Genomic DNA, 19,543 nt, shown 5'->3' with positions numbered 1-19,543 from the left:
ATCTTGATTGTCATTAGTTCTATCACCTTCTTTTAATTCCTTATTACTCAAGCACCCTATCAGCCATTCCATTATTTTGCCTGAGATCGAAGGCAAGCTGACAGGCCTATAATTACTCGGGTCACTGCATTTACCTTTTTTAAATATTGGCACAACATTAGCTTTCTTGTAGTCCTCTGGAACATCCCCAATGCTCCATGGCTTGTTAAAAATCAAAATTAATGGTCTGTAGTGCTCCTTGACTATCGATCTTAAAATCTTGGATGCAAATTGTCCAGACCCACTAATTTTAATGTATCTAACTTTAGTATCTGCTGTTTAACACATTCCCTTAGTTACTGCTAGAATGGAAAGCACTTCATCATCGTTCTGTCCTGAATCATCTGGCTGTTCCCCAAATACCGAACACAAGTATTGATTGAACAGTTCTGCCTTTTCTGCATTATTATTGAGAATTCTACCAGCTAACAAGTGGATTAATATCATATCTAGGATAGGTTTCATAACTGAAATTCTTTGAAATTTCCTTTTGCTCTGTTTATGCATTTCCACCAATATAATTTTCCTTCCCTACTGAATTTTCTGCTATTTTTGCTTTTAAATTCTGGTGCTTGCTATATGTTCTCTTTCTCATTTTCCTGTTAACACATTTATTCCCCTGGTTTAGGGACTCATAGCAGTTCTCTTCTTCATGAAATTAACCCCTTGGAAGCCAACACGTGTGTTTGTGTCCATTAAACTGAAAATCGGATTGGACATCTGTCTTTGCCTTTCTTCATCTAAAGCCCTTTGAAACTTGGCCTCATACACAAGTCCATTGTATCCAAATCTGCATTTCCCTGTATTCTTGGAATTAACAATCATATTGTTAAGCGAATCAATCAGGATTTAATCTGTGATCCAAAACTTCAGCTGATAAATGCTACTGAAAAATTATCTGGCATTACAGGAAGAAATTAAGTGAAACTGGGTTCTTCGTAACTTCGTAACTTCAGACACGTACTGCTGATGCATGTAATAATCTTTTGGAACCAGAAGCAGTAGATCCTCTTTCTGTTTCCTCTGTTGAGACTCACACCCTCCTCTTGCAAAATCTCAGGACTCTTCTATTAAGTGAGCAACGAACCTCCAACAGCTTCCAACAACGCAGGACATGTGCCATGCAGATGAGCAGCTTTGATCTCATGCAACAGTGAGCAGCGATGCTTACGTAGACGTGACTTTTTTTAAGCACTTCATAGGAAAAGAAGAAATTACATATGCTCTCTCAATCCAGTATTTGAGACAAAATGAGCATTAAAATTAGTTGTGAGCTGGGAGAGAAAGGGGACTTTCCAGGGGAAGTTAACAAATTCCGTGTTGGACTCTGTGTAGATCTCCTAATGTCATTACTATGTGATCATTTTAACAGCCTTTACCTACAGTGTATATGGACCTGACACTAAGATGGAATCAAACCACACTGCTCCCTTCAAGTCAACATTGTTGCACTCATTGGCATCACTGAGACACAGCACTCGCTGTTTTCAAGAAATAAGACTGATTCTTTGCATAATCAGCTTGCTGAATGACTGGGTTTGCTCTGCACTTCCATGGAAAGAAATGAGCACTTTCTCCTGCTAGTACCTGTAGTGATGACGTGGGATGTAATTTATTTCTCAGTATTAAAACTACAAAAGCTGAGGTGGAATGTATGAGAGTACATTCCACTCGAAATAGATGTGAAAGCTGAAGATGACAAGGTTCCAACAACTTCAAAAAGGGTGCAAAAGTGAAAATGAAATAGCACTAATTCAGAGAAGTTCAGAGAGAAAGCTCCGCCTTTCGCTTATCCAGATGTATGCAGAAGCTACAGGGATTTCCAAACCGTGACTGATCCCACCACACTTCATACCGCAAAAGCTAGTCCCAGAGAAAGCTAATTGAGGAGTTGAAAATGGTCACTGTGTAAATAGCTGCAACTAACAAATCTGAAGCAAGGCATTTAGTAAGTCAATAAAATATCAAAACTAACTTACACTTTTAGAATGTCATTATGCACACCAACTAAGCTGCAGAAACTCTTTGGAGGTTCGTAACTATACAACCGAAACCTCAGCCCCACTGAACTCAAAGGAAGTGTGTATCTATGCATTTACACAAAGAGCAAAACAAACTTCTGCTGACGATACTTTGTTGTTTAAAATGACAAGCATAGACAAGGAAGAATGAGTCTGACGTTCCACAGAGGTGTTAGGACATGCCCATTTGCATCAAGATGCAGAACTGGGGCCTTATCAGAAAACTCTTCAAGGCAGAGATATTTCTTCTTTAACCACTTTTAAAGATACCAGCATATTGCAGTTGCAGTCATTTCTGAAAATGAATGAACAATATATTAAAGTACAGATTAAACAAATAAAGACTAGGAAACACAGCTTCCTAATGTGTAAGACACCTCTTTTACAAGTGTGCTCTGGAAGAGTTTGGTAGCTTGCCTGATTTCAGAGCTGAGGGGCCTACAAGTGCTGACAGTTGTACATCTGCCTTACTTGTCTTCTGATGGGCAGGAACCACTTCAAATCCAGGAGCTCTGCAGGCACAAGTCCAAGGTAATAATCTCAAAGTGGCCCAGCTGTGGCTCCTGATCAGTTCAAGTGTGTTTCGCACTCATGATCAGCAGCAAGACACTACAGCCATGGGGACTTCCGAGTAATCTGAGTTCCCAGCTGTAGCAACAAACGAATCATCAAAGTATGATAAAGTCAATATTGCTCAGTTGTCTGGGGAACCAGATGAGTGCCCAGACCCTTTGGTAACAGAGTGAGGAGATAAGTCATCACTACCTCCCCCCTGTGAAGTGTTCCCAGTGCTCCTGCTTCCCAAGACTTGTGGGATGTCTTGCAGGTTTTTTAGAGATGAACATTTCACTATGTGGCTTGTGTAATCACAGCTTTGGTTACAAGCTTGTAATAAGCCATGCTAAGAGACAGGATATAGCTGTTTGGGTTTAGCACCACAAAAATATAACTACTCCAGTGCTGGCCCGCATGTGGCCAGGTCGGTGTGCGGGTGAAGAAGAGGCGTGATTGCCTGCACCCGTCAGGGTAGGCAAAGCTGAATGACTCAAAAGCAGACAGCAGATGAGAACCTCATATATCTGACTCACAGACCTATCCTTTAACCACCAGCCACTTCTCAGAAAATGTGGCTGGGTAAAATACTTCAACTGTATTCTTAGAATGGGGGCTGGTGGTTGGGGAAGAAGAGTATATTTTAAGAGAAACCTCAGTGTTCATATGAAAGACCCTACCCAGGCTCAAAAAATGTTAAAACAGTTCTAATTCAGTTTGACCAGCTGCATCTCAATAAAGTCAGATCAATAATCCCTTCTCCAGGTTCTAATATTACCTTGCGTAAGCACACTATCTTGCATTTATTTCTTATTCTTCTGAAAGCTACTTCTACTAAACTCCCCAAAACAAAAAGAAAACATGACACACGCTTAGAAATAAAGGGTCCAAAAAAATCAGTCCTACAGCTGTTGCAAGCACTTAAACATTTCAACAGTGTTTATAACTGTGTGCCAAACTGGAATTATTTCTCTCATAATATTATGATTAGTATAGCAAAGAACTCCAAATTCATAAATAATTGTGTAGCATCACTCAGAAAGGAATATCATACAAAGATTATTTGCCCTAATGTTTTGGTTCAAAGATTTCTCAGTAATGACAGTAGAAATCCAAACACTGACATTAGTGTAAATTCGCTGATGTTATGTAACTTAAAGATATTGTAATGTTCCTCTGTCACAAATCATCATCAAGACACTTCAGAAATTACAGTAATGTGGCTGGCTTTTTCCTTTCTTAAATGAAATTAATCACTGACTTGACATGTAAGATGTGCAAAATTAGAAGAAATTCTTCAAAATTCCTATTGACGCCTAAAATAAGAACATCTTCATAAGACCTCCAAAAACATCTTGTCATAATATTTGCAATTAAAAAGAAAGGGGGGGGGGTGGAATTAAATTAAGAGAAAAGCAAAGGGAAAATATTATCTTGAGGTAAATATGTTACATATCAATAATTCCAACAGAGAAAAATAACTGCATATTTAGGAAGACTGAGAAGATGAACTTGATTTGTATTGATATAAGGATGAGAAGCAGAATACATACCTCAAGACCTCAGATACCAAAGAGTTTGCTGCCCACTGCTGAAAAGGCAATCTCTGACTCAGAAAAGACTACCCTAGGTACGTTCTGCATGCAGACACTTCGGACATTTGAGGAAACACCTTCCAAATGTGACGCAGTAGGTGACAGAAAGTAGAAATTATTTGAGCCTTCATCTGGAAATAAACAAAATGCAGACCCAGAAGATCTGTTCAATTTCTAAATATTTTCTAATCTCACTAATTCCTCATCAGTCTCAAAGGCAAAAATACTACCAACACTCAAGCTGAACAAGAATGATCTAAGTGATATTCAAGAGGGATTCAGCATGCTGTCTCCTAGAAGTTAATTTATGGCTGGTCATCTTTGCTTTAATGCCCTAGAAGTCTCCCATACACAATACATGTTATCAAGATTGAGCAAATTACAAAAGAAACATCACGTATAATTCTAATTCTCTTCTCAAAACAGGATGTTTATTTCCTGTTTTGAGATAGAAAAAAGGATTTCCAGTTATCATATTACAGCAATTTACAAAAAATGCCTGTAGGCAGGAAGTTCATGAAGAGTGAAACTGGCTCATAACTAGGTTAGCACATGTGAATGGACTCTGAAATGTAAATTTATCTTTAAAAAAAAAAAAAAAAAAGAGAGCATCAGACAGATACACCCAGGTATTAAATGAACCAAAGGTCACAGTGGCAAGATTAGTGTCTAGAACAAGAGGTCCCTGGTCTAGGTGGGAACATTCAGACACCCATTGTGAAACTAATTACAATAATGCTAAGACAGTCTTTTAAATAAATAGCTCTTTGTGTCCTAAGGAATAAAAGAGAAAAGACCTCATCTTTCAGGCTCTGACTTTTCATCAGCTGCTTTGGGCTGAACTGAATCTTCACTCTGAACTCCTGCAGATGCCCACAGATGTGCCTGAGGCTGTCTGAGAGAAGGGTTTGCCTTCTGGTGGACTTCCAGCTAAGTTATGCGCTTGCAGATAAAATTCAGACCTACACAGAGGCATGAAACCTACAGAAATATTAAGCCTTGAAGAGAACTGAGTGGCGTGAAAATATTTTATACACTCTTCAGAAGATGTGACCTGAAGACTTAGTGTCTGAAGGTGGAGTGGCACTCAGGGAAACGTCCTCGTGCTTAAATATCCCTTGTCTTTTGGAAGCTTCAAGCTGTAAGTTCAGAGATGTGGTGGGTGCTTGGAGCATCCTGTGACTGCTCAACACTTAGCAATTGACCACAGATGACAGTACAAGAATCCTGAACTCCTTTGATGTGTGGAAACCCAGAGCAAACTCCACCATCTTCGTAGTCCCTTTCTTTCCTGTCTTCATCATTCTTCCTCCCTTCATCCCAAAGTGTCCCCAGGTAGGAACACTGGGCCTTGCTGAAAGCCAGTTTCACAGGCTGCTGCAGTACCAGGTAGGGTGTACTTTGGGACATCTTTAACATATGTGGGTGATGTAAGCAGCCACCAGCAGCCCTGCCTCCTCTCCTGCCAGGTTTTACCCTGGACAAAGAGGCACTCCCTCGCTAACAGCAGAGCTAAAGAAAATTATCATCAGGAAATTAAATTCCTCAGGCTTCAAATGCATGTGCAAAAGAATCATTAATCAGCTGTGTGAAGGAGGGATGATGCTCAGGTGAACGGTAGGCACACATGTAATTTGAAGGTGCAGTGCAACATCACAGATACCGTTAATTAGAAGAGCAGCCATTCTTTGAACTCTGAGCTCCTTTTTCATTTAACTTCATGAGACCCGTTTGGTGTGTGGCTCACCACACATCAGGGTTCTTGTTCTGATGATTACACCAGGCTCTCAACATTTCTACAGATGTTCTCCAGGAACACATGCCTTGGAGACTACAGTGGAGTGTTCAGCAGGTATGGACAAAGCCACAAAGATAATTCACTAGAACTTGGGATGAATCCATCTTTCAACAGGATGAAATTAAATACACAGCCAAATGTCGTTGAAACAATCTTATCCTTTTCAGAAGCGGATCCTCAGCTGGTGTTGTCTGGGAGAATTCCACCATTCTCCAAAGAGGCACCTCAGACACACTTGGGTATCTGACTGAAAGAGTGCGACATATTAGGTACAAGCCAGAGAATCAGTGAAAGCAGTGTAAACCTGGAGTAATACCACTGATGTCAGCTGAGTTCCACAGATTGCCACCACTGTGTTTTAAAGAACTTGATATTTGATCTCATTCTTTTTCACAAATCCACCTTATATGGCCATCAGGCATAGTCAGTTCCTTTGTCTTCGCTATGCTGCTACTGCTGTAATTAATCTTTTTCCAACCACCCTATTGGCAATTTCACTAATGCACACATCCTCTCTCTCCCTCCCACTCTCACTCTTCCAATTCCTCTCCGCTGTGCACTTCCACCTCCCCAGCCTTTTGGGAACACATCATCTCTTCAGTTAGCCTGTGAGCCAGATTGTCTTTAAACTCTTCTTATCTAGGCACAGAAGTCTTTTATGTAGATGTATCTGTGCCCTGAATATGGGCTTGGTTACTCAAATGGTAATACAAATTAAACCTAAGCTTCACATTAACATTAGTACTAACACATCCCCTTGGCAGCATGGGTATAAGTAAAATCTCGTTAACAGACTTTAAGTTCTGACTTGGGGGGTGGGGGAGTACGTGTTATTATTTTAAATAGTTTGTTATTCTTTCTAGCAAAACAAAACTTTTCAGAAGTAACTCATTTTGAGTCATGTGAATCCTTTGAAGGTAAAAATCATCCCTTAATCCACTTTTAGCTATCTAATAGAACTTCTGGGAGGGAAGCAAGTGTGGCCAGGCAGCCCCTGTTCACCTCCATCTTGTGCTCTCAGCGATGCGGGAGTCAGGGGGATTCAGCAGCTGCTGGCACTGGCCTCTCCAGCATTTTCTACCTCTTGTCCTTGCCCATTGAACCTTTTGCTTATATGAACATTTGAGCTCCCTGCATCGCAACGGCAGGGATGTCTGTGTTTGTACAACCCATCTGGTTACACAATCTATTGATTTTACAAAAATAAAGAGGCAGGAAGTTTAAGCTAGAATTTTTAATAAATTCTCATAATAATAGTAACAGTGAATAGACAGATTGATATGTGTACTACAGCACTTCCTCAGATTGCTTTTTCACTCACAAAGCAATGCCCTTACTTTCCCGACGCAGCTCCTTTGATGACACGTGTACTCTCTGATTGCCTGTATCAGGTCTGTGAACGACGTAAATCCTCCTGTTCCCGGTGGAAGCCCCCCATCCCTTCTTGATCCATGTGTCGTGCCATGCATTGCATGACCTGATAGTACCAGTAACATTAGAGACACCACGGTGGAAGTTAGGTGTGCAGACAGCACATTTTTCCTGCAATCCCCAGCCACTGAGGTGAGTGCAGTCGCTTTTTTCCAGGTTCTCTTTCATCCAGGTCCACCTTCAGGAGCCAACACAAAATCTGGTTGCCTGGGTCACTTGAATAGCAGGAAGGCAGACCCGCCATTGACATTGATGTTACCGTGCAATAACACTGTTCTTCATGACCAGACTGGTTAACTCCACAAGACCTTTCCACTCTACTTTCTGTAACAACTTGACATTGATGTTGATGGTTGTCCAAAGACAGTGATAATGGCCAAGCAGTATTTTCTTAAGTTTCCATTCACACACACAGAGGCAGACAATGAACATATTTTTGCCACTGAAATTCACAGCACAATTTGGGTGTTTTATTTTTCAGTGGTGACTGTGATTTTGGTGGGAAAAGCTGCAATAATAAACTTCATGTTCTTCTATTACCACAGCACTGACATTTCTTTTGCCAGCAATGGTCCAGCCAGCAATGGATTTGCAGAGGTGTTGAGTAAATTGCTGACAGAGGATGATGGAAATCTACCTCCGGAGTTCTGGAGGATGTCATGTCTGAAGTGTCCTAGCACTGAAGTGAAGCGAACATTTTGACCTTGTGCTGCTACTCCACCACCAGTGGTTGGCACATAAGGACTCTGAAACCCTTCATGGCTACAATCAGAGAACTCCAGGTTGTTTGTGTGATCCACTGACCTGTGTACGAGGTAATTCACTGAACACCACCAGAAAGCTCTATACCACGTGCCATGGAAGCACCACCTTCCATCCCTCCCTTCTCATACCACCTTTGAGTCTGCTGAAGAGAGGGCGATGGGAGGAGGTTTCCTGCCTGTAGGGCCAGCACTGTCAATATTTGCTCAGCCATTCCACACAGAGGAACAGGCAGTCACCATTAGCACTATGGTATTGAACACTTCTAAGGTCTGCTTCAGCTTTTCAGAAGTCTTTTGGTATAAGTCAAGAGAAGTGTAGCAGAGTGGACACACGGAAGCAAGCTTCAATGTCCAGACCAAGGTAAACCCTGTGGTAAAGGGTCAGTGGTGCTTTTCCTGCGTCCTTTCCAGGTTTCACTCATCTACTGGTTGTCTCTCTTGCTTTACATTAATTTACACAAAGTGTCAACCTCTTACGCTGGATGCATTTTTTTCTGAGCATTTTAGGGAGATGCAGAGACTGCCTTCATTCAAATTGTTCAACAATCTTACCCATAACCTCTTCCTAACAGGTGTTCAACACATCCCAACAGGATACATTTATCCTGAAGCTTCCTTGCTGCTTTAAACAAAACCTCATATTCCCTCTGCCTTCCCTTTCTCCTTCCTTTGATCCATCCCTTTTTAAGCTTTGTTTGTGCTATTAATTATCGAGAGTTCAGTGCTGTCAGCACATTCAACACAGTGGAGAACAAAGGGCAGAAAACAGCCCCACCCAAAATGAGTTTACAGGCTAATGAAGGCAAACAAAACCCAACACTTGGCTGGGTGCACAGGGTGGCAGACTGAATAGTAACTTTTGGGCTGGGAGTGGGGGGGCTGTCATTTAAAAAGCACATTTTAAAGTGGACTAGAGTCTGCTTATTCACAAAAGAAAAGACTTTAAGGGGAAAGTTCGTGAAAGTGAAAATGAAAGCCTGATGAAGTGATTTTTGGGCAAAGGGACGCCAGACAGATGGAGATAGTGAGATGGGTGGGTGCAGAATGTGAGGAGAGATATGCGGCTTAAATAGCTAATCAGTAAGAGGGCAAAGGCACCCAGACACCCTGTGAAGACACTCTCATAAAGAACCAGGGACAGATGGAGCCAGAGCTGTGCAGAGCCTTTGAAGGAGCAGATAAGCAGGTTGAATTTAATGGGGGAATGTGAGAGGTTGTAATTGAAGAGCTCAGGACACCAAGGATCATTAAGAATTTGCAAGGAGAACTGAGCACTGCATGAGGAGCTAGGAAAATCTCCATACATGAAGGTTTTAAGAACAAGTTAGATAAACATCTGTTGGGAATGTTGGAGATGTGGCTGATCCTGCCCCAGGGCAAGCGATAGGCCCGATGACCTTTTGAGCTCCCTTCCCATTTTCTGTGTGGGTGTGGTAGGCCAAGAAGATAATTTGCCAGATGGTAAACACATTTTTGCCCAGATTGAAGTTGAATAAGGAATACTGATTTTAGGGATAAGGGGATTCCAGGCTGCAAAACTATGCAAAGGTATGACAAGAAAGCTGGAAAAGAGAAGAAAGAATTAGGTTACTGCACTGTCTTTTCTGCTGAGCGTCAGCCAAGTGTATCAATGGGAGGGGAATAAGAGAAAGAGGAGATGAAAAATGGGTGAAAGATTGCAAGTGGAAATTCACTGTTGTGTTCGATATGATGAAATTGTTCCTATGAAAACTATTGTATCATTGAATACCACTATGTATTCAGTCACAAGGCCATAAGTATGTCTTTCCCAGACTAGCTATAATAGAGATCTTAATGTCTCTACTCTAAACAGACAATGCCAAGGGGGTCAGCAGAAGCAAGGAGAAGTACTTTACTTCAGCTAGTCTGCAGGTGAAGTGGAGAGGAAAGAAGAGCCAGTGGCAAAACAAAGGAATCCTGTATTGGAACACACACAGAGAAGACACTCACTGAGATGGCAGTGAGAGAGGGTTTAAAGTAAGAGAACGGAATAAAAAGATATGCCTTTGTAATAGGAAGACCCTCTTTATTGACAAGACCAACTGTACTAAAGTGAGCTGATTGAAACTTTTGGTTTCAAAGGCAATACAATATTGCAGAGAAAATATTTTCTATGTTCTTGAGTGGCTCTGAATGAAGCCGAAAGACTACATCCAGAATGAGGAGGAAACCAAGGCAGTGGAAACACAGAGAGGCTTTACGGCTTTTTTAACCTTACCTCAATTCACGTGTTTCTTGTATTATTTAGAAAAGATCAGTCAAGTTTTAGACTCTTATGAAAATTGCATGTGTGTGTGTGCATATGCAGAAATTTTTTTTACCTGCATCTATCATGTGCCCTTGAAGAAATAAAATGTAAACCAAATGAAGACTCATATTTCTTCAGTGGGATACAAGGAGACATAATGACTGCTGAGAAGAATTAGGCAGAGAAGGTACCGGTTCCAGAGCTAGGCTATTAGACTGAGGAGTCGCTCCTGGTGCCAGGCATGAGATGTGCTCTGGAAATACAGGGTTGATGCTTAAAGCCAAGAACAGGGTTTAGCCTGTTTTCAGCCCCAGTAAGATAAGAACTTAGAGGCTTCAGATCCGGGACACTATTATGACCATCTGGTGAGAGTCCAGTGACGACAATTTGCCAAGTAGCCCAGGGAATTCATACTGGTAATGAAGAAGGATGGAAAATAAAAGACAAAAATAGAATCCAGTTGATATAAAGCTGTGTTTGAGTTGATGAGTACATCATAGCAATGTCAGAACCATATAAGAAGACTAGAGAGAGAATGGCCAGGCCGTGGGTCAAGGACAAGGAGATAACCATGTGAGCTATCGGCATGGACAGGGGAATGGGCTGCCAAGGGACTGCCAGAGGATGAAAATGAAAACAGGCTAAAGATAGAGACAAAATAACAAAGAATCACTGAGGAACTGATCATAAAGGAAAGGTTGAGAAGGGGAGAAGCATGGTCAAAGGTGTTTGAGGACAGAATAATGAATGAGAAATTGATTATTTGAGTTATCACTGGTAGCTTGGTAGCCACAGACAGACTGGGGAAGATGAAAATAACAAGAAGCCTTGGCAGCAGCCAGAAAAGGTCATGTTGGCCTTGGGAAACACCTTGTTAGTAGATGAAGGTGCCTTATTTCAGCCCTGTTACAGAGTAACAGATGGGAGATTCAATGGAAGTCAAACAGTAGCAGTGGGAGGTACTTTCACAAAGTTTGAAGTCAAAAGTAGATAAAAATTGCTGAGAAAGGAAAAATCTAGATTAGATTTTAAAAGACTGAGATAAGGGGTGAGTCACATGAATTAGGAAAAGAAATTTAAATGGTGGGAAAGTAAAGTATCTGTGACCTGGAGGATAGGGATGAGCCCAACACTTTGAGGTGTGTGTTCATGCCTGTGTGTTCTATCTGTTAGCATTTCCAAAACTGAAAACCTCCTCACTCTAAGTAGTGATAACCTGTAGAAGTTGATGAACGGATGACAGGAGAACTCAGGGCTGTCACTACTGAAAGGAGGCTCCTGGGACAACCAGCCAGTCACAGCAGATCTCTGCTGCTAGAGCACAAGCAGCATTTAGGTGCCCATCTTCTACATCCCATCTGCACAGCTTCTAAAAAGTATCCAAAGTCCATCCAGTGTGACTTTGAAACTGCAAGAAAAATATGTTCCTGCTTCTATGCCAGCATCTTCTGTTATAGCGGAAGGAAGGATCACAGCTTCGCGACGATGACTCATCACCCATACCTGGATGTTATTTCAGACGGTTTCTCTGCCTCCATTTTGCCCACCTGTAGGCATAATGCAGTGCTAAGCTCACTGAAAACCAGCAGGAACTCTCCTACACAGCTAAAAATCACAGATCTCACTCTTCCATGTGGCAGCAGCAGATTTGCTATCCTCCGTGCGTGAGTGTGTGTGTATATACATACGTATGAATCATAAATGATCTTTCATTATTAATTCATTAGATATTCATTGTAATTACCCTACTTGTGATGAATTCATTCGGTATTAATTTAGATGTCATATGTACAGTACTTTCGTAAGGATTGCCATATGATTCAGCCTTAATTAATCTATCTCTAAAGCAAAATGCTAACAATCAATTCACATTACTGGGGTGCTTAGGCTGTCGGCAGGAGTATGTTTATTATGATTATTATTATTTATGGGCACAAGGAAGAAGACATTACAATATTTGCAATCACCTATGTGTTCCATACAGTAGGATATTTTAGTCCCAATATACTTACATATCTGTGTGGCCTTGCTTAACTGATTTGTCTAATTGATTTTTGAATGTCCTTATCTTTAAAGATGTCACCTTGTATTTACAATCATTGGCAGGTCATTATCCACAAAGATATCTCAACTCATTTTTTTCTTCAGTAATGAATCTTATTACTTATCCACTGTACACCAAAATCTCTTTTCAGGGGGGTATCAAAGGTTTAAAACAATCCATGAGGCATTTGTATTTCAGAATGGGACATATGTAAATAATGAAGTGACACTCAATTTAGAGAAGGCTTTATTACTAAAGAAGGAAGGCACATTTTAATCACATGTGAATTCAGTTGAACTCCAGTTCCGTTTTCTCAGTGATAAAGTAAGAACACCAAATGCAAACATTGATTATTGTAAGATATACAGAAACATCAAATAAGAACATGCAATGTTTCTGTCTAAATGCACCTTGTCCTTCACCATAAGAACACACTAAAGGTATCAAAATGGAAGCACTTTCAGAATAGGTAAGAACTATGAGCTCTATTTAAATTAAACGTAAATAACTAAAACTGAAGTAAAGCTGCAATACTGAAGGAATGCACTGCAAGAAACAACGAGGTATGGAATTTCTGTTATGTATAGACTTCCATATTATTCTTACAATGATTTTGGATACGTGACTGTTCCTTGTAGCCCACTTGGTACTTTCAGTTTCTAAATCCTGGGAACAGGAGACTTGTGACTGCTGAGATCTTTTTTCCTAAGTTTTGTTTTCATTTTCCTCTGATGCAATGTTGCATTTTGTGTAGAGGCAGTGAATAGCTTATTGTAAAATAGAGGATTAATATTAATGCATATTCTTAACAGCTTTTATCAGGAATACAGTGTGAGCCTCCTTGAAAGATTTTTTTTGTCCTTTTCTTGGGGTATGACAGTATGATGTATATGATCTATCATGCTCATTTCCTTCACGCATTCTTAGCCCTACTGGAGCGGCCTTAGAGTGATGGTAATCTTATGAAAACTCAAAATGATTTGTTTATTACTGAAGGTTTATTTAAGGCTGTCACCATGACCTATATCCATTAGTAACCTCAAGAATTCTTAAAGGGACACCGGTCCCATTACCTGCTGTTTTCAGCTGTACTCCACGACAGTGGAAAGCTAAGGCTGTTGCTTCTAAGAGCTTTTTATAAATTATATTGCTATCCTTCCCTCCCCATCAACCTTCTTTGTTCTACAGATCTCTTGCCTGGAAAAATGTTTAATCCCTCCCATATCACTCAAGCAGCACATCTAAGGGCACTGAAGGAAGGGAAATGGGGTAGCTACATCCATGTATTCCAGTGAATTGACTTTCAGCAGTTTGACTCTACTGGCAAATTGTTTTGAATAAAAAAGAGACTGAACCCAGATTCACTCAGAGGACACAATGACCTAGCTCAGCACTGAAGTCCACTACCTACGTGGCCTTTTCCTTCACAAGCTTCCACTCAAATTCACTTACAGACAAATCACCTAAGGTACCCCCTTTCCTCCAAGAGGGCTGCACAGTCACAGGAAAAGACCCTGTCTCACCTCCCTAAGAAGGTGTGCAAGGCCCAGAGCATGATCACAAGATGGCTTTGAGGAGCAAAGGTAAAAGAGAAAATGCCACAGCTCCTTGCTGTCTCTAGGATTCACATTTAGAACCCTACTTATCATTCAGAAAAGCATAAAAAATTTTTGACCCCATTTTGAAGAATTACAACTCACCTTCCATTTCCCCAGGTGAAGCTCTAAGTCGTGACCCCTTGCCACTGCAGCCAGTCCTGTCAAAGACAGTACACTTTGCATTTCACATACATTCAGATGGGAGCCAGGGCTACATGCTGGCTAGCTGCTACATAATCCTTCTGCCATACCTTTAGGCTGAATGACTGCTCCAATCCATGATACCCAAGCTGCAAGTGAGGCAGCAGTTTCAGTTCTTACAAGAAAAGGGCAGGCATTGACCCCAGAGAGGACCTGTGGCCATGAGTTCTGGGTGGTGAGAGGTGGCCACTCCCCATGTGAGCACAGTCAGTAACTATTTAGGATCCACGCTAGGGATGTACAAGGGTGGGCCTATTTTACAACATATTACAGCTATATAACATGTAGCTACATTACAACAAAGCAATGTGGCTGCTGTCTGCCCTTTACTAAGTATTGACACCACCCAGGGAGTAATAGACTCGGGTTTATGTTCTTTTTAGCCCAAGAGGCATTAAACAAGCCCATGTGCCAAGAAAAAGCCCCAAACACCAGGCTGTTATAAGACAAAGAGTGAGTTTCAAGCCTACAGCATAAGCAGTACTGTCTCCTTGCACCCAGACAAACCCCAGATGTGTATTGACAGGATCAGAGGACAACTCAGGAAGGGACCTCAGGAATTCTGTGGTTCAAACGCAGCTCAGATATGAGATCAGAGCAGGTTGGCCAGGGCCTTGTCCAGTCTGGTTTTGAAAATGTCCAAAGGTAGAGATTACAGCCTCTGGGTGATGTGTTTCACTGTGTGACTGTCTTCATGGGGAAAAGGTTTTCCTCATACCTACCTGAAGCTTTTTTACCTCAACATATACCAAACATCCCTCACCATCCTGACATGCTCCTTTGTGAAGCGCCTGGTTATGTCTTCTTAATAACATCCTCATGGCTACTGGCAGGCTGCTGGAAAGACAGGGTTTTGCTCCATATATCTAGATGTAGTCCACAGCAGTCAGGTTCCTCAGAAGAAATCCCAGATCCTTCAGTCTTTCTCCGTAAGGTAAAGGCTCCAGACCCCAATCATCTTGGTAGCCTTCATCTGAACTTGCTCCATTTAATTGATGTCTGTCTTGTACTGAGGGGCCTGAAAGTGGGTGTGGTATTCTAGGTGCCATCTAAGGAGTGCTGAGCAAAGGGGGATAATCACTCCCTTCCCTGTACTGGCCAGGCTGCTGTTAATATAGCCCAGGATACTGTTGGCCTTCTTCGCTTCTGCAGGCTCATGTTCAGCTTGCTGTCTGCCATGGCCCTTGGGTCCTCCCCAGCAGAGCTACTCCCCAGCTGGAGTGTTCCCAGCCTTTATCACTGCAAGGTAATCCCAGGTGCCGGACCTGGTGTTTGTCCTTATTGAATTTCATAACGTTCCTGTCGGCCCATTCCTCCACCCTATGTCCCACTGGGTGGTGACCCTGCCCTCAAGCATATCAGTGGGTCCTCATTCCCTTCCCTGCCCCCCATTTTGGTGTCATTTGGAAATGTGACAAGTGCACTCTGTCATCTCCTGCAGGTCATTGATAAAAACGTTAAACAAAACAAGTCCCAGTATAGTCCTCTGTAGTTCTTCACTTGTTGTCACCTTCCAGGTAATGTACAATCTATTAGCCTCCACATTCTGACCTCTACCTTCCAACCCAGTTAAGTGAAGTGATATAAACACTTTGTGGTTTGTGCTCCCACCAGTGTTGCATAAATGGCTGCGCAGTGACTCAACTTCTAGAGAAAAATATAGCAAACTGGAAAGTGCTGTCACACCAGGTACCCCATGGGCTGGTGTTTATTATGCTCTCTTAAGCCTGAGTTCAGTCTTCATAAAGATTATGAGAATTTTCTTGCCATGCTTTTGTGGTAGGAGTTTATGTAAAAGATGGGCACCACCAAAGCTAGTCATAGTCTTAGGCACACCTAGCTGTTCATCATCCTCCAAAGACTCCTAAATGGAGTTCACAGACCCATCTGCCCTAAATCTGGACCAGTCTAAAGCTTTGTGCTGTAGAAAGGTGACCATCTTCACAGAACAAACACTTTTGAGCACAGGGGGAAATCAGAAAACTTCCAGGTTAAACATAGGTAAAATCTACTGGCATTTTCCACAGATTCACCCTTACAGCTTCCTGTTCATTATGCTGCTTTTTATATTTCCTATTCTCAGGCATCTCATTCTTCTGCATTAGATAAGGGAGTCTGGCATCTAATCTGGGTTATGAATTCCCCAAGATGATAGGACATAAAAGAGTAAAGTTTTACTGTATGAGTTCACCTTGTGAATGTAATTCAAAATTACAGGCTTTACCTCCATAATCCAGACCATCCCAGCACGTATGCTTTTCCTGTCTGGCTAAATCAACTTATTTCCCTCAGTAATCTCCTCTCCTGCCACAATGTCTTTTCCATCTGAAATCTACCGGTTTATTTTACCCTGTCCATGGACCTTGGTATGTTGAGCTCTGCATAAAATCTGCTGTGAAATGAAAGAAGTGCTATTAAGCTATATTTACTGTTCTAAATTGAGAGAAAACAGAAACCTCCTTCTCTTGTCTTCTTTCTTGTAGAGGGAAAGAAAAATTTGCTGCCCTCTCAGAACCTGACATCACACAATGTGACTCTTTACACTTCAGTCCTGGTCTAAGGGTTCAGATCACAGGCTTGAATCATCCATTTGCTTGGTCTGTGAACTTGTGCGTCTGATGCAAGACAGACGTGAACAGGCTGTGGCACAAAGTCAGTTCCCAGAGTCAAGAGGCTGGATCAGTTCAAAAGTCTGCAGGCTGTGAAGCTCTACAGAAGGAAAGACATAAGACATCTAAAAAAGTGGTGAATAAAACCTCTTATCAACCCCAGCTGAGGACTGAAAGCTACAGATGGGATTTAGAGACTGGTACATCCACACAGGGTTCAAATGTATTTCTTCCATGCCAATAGAAAGTACCCTGAATACATAGTCATAGGGGCATGAGAGGAGAGGAAGGAAGATCTCTGTTAGAGTCTCTTTTACCAAGAATTTCAAACCTATTTTACATAAAACAGGAATAGAATAAATTTGGCAGAAGATTTCATGTGCTGTCCAGGGAGCCTTAACAATCCTGAATGTCACCCATGCGTCAAGCTCAAAACGTTGCTCTGCCTCTAAGTCATGGGCTTCACCTGGCCTAAGTGTTCCCTAGGAAGGTGCCCATACCCCAGAATTCACTTTAGCTGGTCAGCTATCAAAAAAATACAAAACCGGCACCATGAAGCATCAAGCTGTTTGACTCTCATTTCCCCAAGATTTATGAATGTCCAGAATGTGAATTAAAACAAAAATATTTCAGACAGCATTTTTAGTCTGTTTTTTTTTTTTTAATTAAGAAAAAACTTTTGGCTCATGTAATGCCTGTGCTCCTAAGGTACCTTGATAGAGTACACAATTGAAACTAGTCCATACAAATGTTTAAATGTGCCAATGATATCAATAAATAAAGAGAAGAGAGGTTGCTTCCAAATAAATTATTATTTCAGTCATCCCAAGTTCAGGATCCTAAGGTACAGAGACAAAAAATGAGGACTTTTCTATGCTATGTCTTCAAAATATCTGTTCTCTCTGATTATAAGGGTATGATTGTCCATATGGTGAGAGATGATTTTTAAAGTTTGCAGATTTCACCCTTCAGTTGTTGGGAAACGTGTTTTCTTTAGTAGCAAAGCAAATCGAGGCATGTTTTGAAATTCTGACTGGGTAAGGAAACTTAGACTCACTTTTAGCTGTAATAAAGCATCCCTTCTTTGGGACACCACAATTCCAATCACAGCAAATGGCCCGCAAGGACCATCTGTTGCTCTGTTGAAATGCTTGAATAAGAGGGTGAAAGAAGAGTAGATAGCTGATAAATTAGAGCTCTCCTGAAACATCTATGTGCACAAATGTTACATCTAAAATAGCTTAGTGCTGTCAAGGGGGGATAAGGAACTCTTCTAATAAGGGGGTGGGGGGGAGCATGGATGGAAACTTCTAATTGAGAGCCATGTGGAAGGAAATTTGAAATCCAGATAGGTAGTTCAGAGTGCATCACAGGGCTGTGTACATTTTGATTGTCTTTCTATAAGCCATGACTTAGCTCAGCTGTGAATAGCTTGCATGGATGAAGAAATCACAGTATGAAATTGTGCGCCTGGTGCCATTCAGGAGGTCAGACAAAACGAGCAATAATGGGCCCTTCTGGTTTAAGAATCTACAGAGCCTACCAAATCTTGCAGAAGGTAATGGCTATGCAGACAAGAAACATGGAAATCAAGTACATAATTGCAGTAACACTATATATTAAATTGGGATTTAAAACTAAACATTGTAAATTAGAGGTTATTTTTTATTTACTGCACCATATATATCTGTATGGCAGATGTAAATTAAACTGATCTGTAGATTCAATCACTCACCAGATTAGTCCAAACTATAGAGATTATTCCATCAAAATCCTATTTTTTTATATATATTTTGGAACAAAATTCAAAATAAACAGCATTGTTAGTAGGTACTATCACAGAAGGGCCTTTCCAAATCACCAGCATCTGCCTCTAAACACTAACTGGCTTGCTCACAACCGAAATGCACACAAGAAAGATTGGCATCTGGTAATGAAAGTATTGCTTCCCGGCTATGTTGGGTAAACATCATTTTGATTAAATCATTTGGGGTTTAATAAAGAAGAATGGGTGCTGCAGCAGCACAGCAAAAGTGGCTGGATCCCTGTCAGGCGCAAGATACATACATACACACATATATTTGTGTGTATATATGCATATACGCGCTCTCCAGTGAATGGTTTTGACTGCCATGTGCTCCGCGGGCAGCACCGGGGCCGGGCCGGGGGAGCCGCTCAGCGCCCGCGGAGCGGCGGCGGAACGGCGGCTGCGGAGCCAGCGGCAGCCGGACACCCCGGAGCGGGGGGAAAAAAGGTTCCATCCCTCCCAGCCCCACTGCCCCAAACCCTTTGGGTTCGGCAGAAAACAAGGAGGCAGCTCCGCGGTGGCTGCGCGGGGCTGGCAGCCGGTAGGTGGAGCACAAGGCTAGAAACTGGGCTGCCAAACTGCCCCGTACTATGATTCATAAAACGCATAAATCCTCCAAGATGAATAATAACAGGAAAACGCGGTGACTGTGCGCTTCCTACGAGGCGAAAATTCGCCCAGTCCCAGCACCCGTGCTGTTTGAGCGCCTGTGTTTAGTCTTTAATTCAGATCTGTGTGGCAGAGATTGCTGAGGTTTGGGCACCTTCTGCCTGTTTCTGTCTCAGTTTCACTCACCTCCATGGTCCCAGGAAAAG

At 41.7% G+C, this 19,543-nt stretch overlaps 1 long non-coding RNA gene across 3 annotated transcripts in view; it reads right to left on the bottom strand.

The window, feature by feature from the left end:
* The window catches only part of LOC135578641 (uncharacterized), a 44,857-nt gene extending 26,457 nt beyond the window's left edge, over positions 1-18,400 (bottom strand). For 2 of the 3 annotated variants that reach the window (XR_010470577.1, XR_010470578.1), the window contains exons 1-2: positions 14,363-18,400; positions 14,214-14,269 (exon numbers count right to left, since the gene is read on the bottom strand). This is a non-coding gene — a long non-coding RNA (uncharacterized LOC135578641). Of the gene's footprint in view, positions 1-6,829; positions 12,017-14,213; positions 14,270-14,362 lie in introns of those variants that run through there. The other variant, XR_010470579.1, reaches the window with a different exon arrangement.
* Between the last annotated feature and the right edge of the window lie 1,143 nt (positions 18,401-19,543).

Source organism: Columba livia, chromosome 2, assembly GCF_036013475.1.
Source record: "Columba livia isolate bColLiv1 breed racing homer chromosome 2, bColLiv1.pat.W.v2, whole genome shotgun sequence".
NCBI classification, from domain to species: Eukaryota; Metazoa; Chordata; class Aves; order Columbiformes; family Columbidae; genus Columba; species Columba livia.
Note: the sequence above shows the minus strand (reverse complement) of the source record. Positions and strands in the feature narration are given on the sequence as shown.